The following is a 3,325-nucleotide window of genomic DNA, read 5'->3' on the forward strand; positions in this document are numbered from 1 at the left end:
TGACAGAACTGGATTCCTCAGCCACATGGAATAAAGATAGCCCAAGACCCCCAACACTCCGCCCTCACCTTTCTGGGACCCAGTCTCCTCTTAGCTACCAGAGAACTGGAAATGAGCAAGCCTTCCCACCTTCGAAGCTTTGTCAGATTCCATTAATGAGTGTTTTTGAAGCTCCCAGGGCTCATTTAATGAAGGGAACTGTGCAGATTGGGAACTTGTCATTACCGTTGTTATTGTTACAGTCTGCTTTAAGAGGTTACAGTGAGAAGTGCCTCAGACACCTCGGGACTGTGCTGGGAACTGGGCAGATAAAAGGGGTTGGAACTTATTATTTGGCTAGACTCTCAATTCCCATAAAATTACATAGGGTGAAGATATGAACCATCATTACAATTATCACCCTCATAGGGTTTGTTGAGACTTCCTCCACTGTTGTTTGCAAACCATGTTGACATGGTTGGCTATGAGGAGCTGTAGAAAACAACTAGCTGTTGTTTTGAATGCCACTGCAGACTCTGCTACGTTTTGTTAACTCTTGGAGATCATCAGCATAAACAGACAGATTGTGACCCATCTAAAAATGGGACTTAACAATTTCTGTGGGTTGGCAGAACATTTAACTCTGCAACCAGGAGAGGATTTTTTCTAAATATGCAAACTCAACTACAAATGAATTTCCTGTCATTTTCAAGGAACTTTCAAATAGTACAGGTTTTCCTCAAACTGATAACGGTCAGGTCCTCAAGGCATTGCTAGGAATTCGCCCAGCACTTTTAACTTTCAATGATTGATGCATTTACTTAAAGATGTTCTTTACCAAAGAGAATATAATCTGAGATGCAGCCAACATTAATAATAAAATGAAATCCAGTGACCATAAGTGAGCAAAATGTACTCCCCAAACCATGAAGCCCTAATCAGAAAGCTTGTTTCACACCAAGTCCAGGGGGAACTCATTCCTTGCTCCCAATTTACTCCTGCTCTTCCTGTTCGTGTACTAGTAACCAAAACTTGAGCCCTTTCCACCAGAAACAGTAACCTCTGGCTAAAAACGGATCTGGACAAGTCTGAACTTTACCACACAAGGCAGGAACCCCAAGCCCTGCTCAGAGGCGGCTCCCACTTCAAAGCCTCCTTTCATTTAAATACAAACAAGGTGAACAACTGGCAATCTACGAAACAAATACCATCCAGCTTCCCTTTTCAGATGGCCCATAGCTCCTGCTTCCCTTTCCCGCCCCCACTCCAGCTCCTCTCTTCCAAAGAGGCTCCTTAGTGGAGATGCACCCATTCTGTAAGTTTTCTGGATGCCAAAAAATGGATTGGGGCTGCATGTAGAATGCAAGAATCAACAACTTCTCAGGATGATTAACTCTCTAGCACTTTTTTTTTTGCTTTTTTTTATTGTGGGAAAATACACAAACATAACATTTACCGTTTTAAAATGTACAATTCAGTGGCATTTAGTACATTCATAATGATGTGCAACCATCACCACTTTCTGGTTCTAGAATATTTTCATCATCCCAAAAGGAAACCTCATACCCATTCAGCAATCAAAGTCTATTCCCTTCTCCCCCGGCCCCTGGAAACCACTGATCTGCTTTCTGTATCTGTTGATTTGCCTGTTCTGGACATTTCATACAAATGGAATCATGCAATATGTGAACTTTGGTGTCTGGCTTCTTTCACCTAGCATCATGTTTTTAAGGTCCGTCCATGAGTAGCATGTATGAGAACTTCCTTTATATGGCTGAATAGGATTCCATTTTATGGGTAGACCACTTTGGGTCACATAGTACTTTACAATTTGCAAAGTGCTTCCAGGTGTATTTTCCGACTTTTAGAAATGTTTAGTGTGTTTGTTTAAAAACTAGATAAGTTAATTGAGTCTCTGGTTATGTGGTTTGTCCATAGCCACAGGGCTTTTGAGTGGCTGAACCAAGACTGAAAAATTTAAGGCCTTTGACTGAATCCCATGTCATTTTTTTGTTAGAAAGCACAGTATTCTGGGTCTCATGTAGGGTTGGCAGTGAATGTGCAACTGCCCAGATCCTGTAGAAGTGTCCCGGCTTCGGATTAACAAACGTTCATTGAGCACCTACTATGTGCCAGATGCTGCTTAGTCCTGGGAAGGAAGATATCGAAGCCAAAAGGAGTTTGCAGTTTAACGTACTGTGTAAGACCTATATGCAAAGGCTCACTTAGGTAGAATACATTTATGGTATACTTGCTTTTCCCAAGTGAGGTGTTTCTCCTGATGTGGCATTGGTGTACATTGACTGGTGGGCAGATAGAACAAAGTCTGCCCTTACTGCGGCTGTCCTCCGAGCCAAAAACTATTACTAGTTGAATCAGGTCCACTGTCTCAGCTTTGGCGGCACTTCTCTTGAACTGCTGGGGAACTATACCTTAGTTGCCAAATATGGGGATGTGGAGTAGAATGTGATTTCCTCCCTTAGGATGATAGGTGGTTGTCCTGCAGCCCTCTAGTTTCTCCCCCTACCCAGCCCATCCTTCCCACAGCCGTCAGAGTAAGCCTTGGACAACATCACCTAAACAATGTCCCTCTCCTGCTTCACCCTGCACCCTGCCCATGGTACCCCACTGCTTTCCAGATCAATTTCCAAGTTGTTCAACAGAGCTGGATCTTTGCTATAGGGCCATAGTCTACATTACCAGCTTTCTTACTGGCCCTTCCCAACCCCGTGTGTTGCGCTCGGTCCCACAAGAGCACGTCATCATTCTCCATCATGCCATGCACTTCCTTGCAACCTTACCCTGCCCTGCTAGGAGTACCTTTTCCTTCCCCTCTATCCTTTGGACAACTCCCTTATACTCATCCATCAAGACTTATTTGTTTGGTACTGCAGAGTTTAGGAATTGCTTCCACATGTATTATCTGTGCAGTATCTATTATTTTCTATAATATGGGTGAGGAAACTGGTTCAGAGTCTTAAACTGAGGCCCTCCGAGTCCAAGTCCAGTGACATAGCCACTTCTCACTATGCCCTAAGCCCAAAACACACCCAGGAAAACTTTGAAGATGGTGCAAGGCTGATGTGTAAAGGAGTGGAAAAGGTAGGATTTCCTTTGGGCCATGAAGGACAGGTAGGTATCACAACACAGAGAGGATGTATGAGGTCAGTGGAGGCCTGTGAAGACACTGTCTTGGCTGCGTACAGGTTCATCTGGGAGACCATCATGAAATAAGATGCCAGATAATGGCATATTACCCTGAGATGACAGTGCTGTCTTGACCCTATCAACACTGAAAATGTATAAGCAAAGACTGAAAAGATGAAAGTAGTACATTAGAAAGAAT

Source organism: Hipposideros armiger, unplaced genomic scaffold (assembly GCF_001890085.2).
Source record: "Hipposideros armiger isolate ML-2016 unplaced genomic scaffold, ASM189008v1 scaffold_341, whole genome shotgun sequence".
Classification (NCBI taxonomy): domain Eukaryota; kingdom Metazoa; phylum Chordata; class Mammalia; order Chiroptera; family Hipposideridae; genus Hipposideros; species Hipposideros armiger.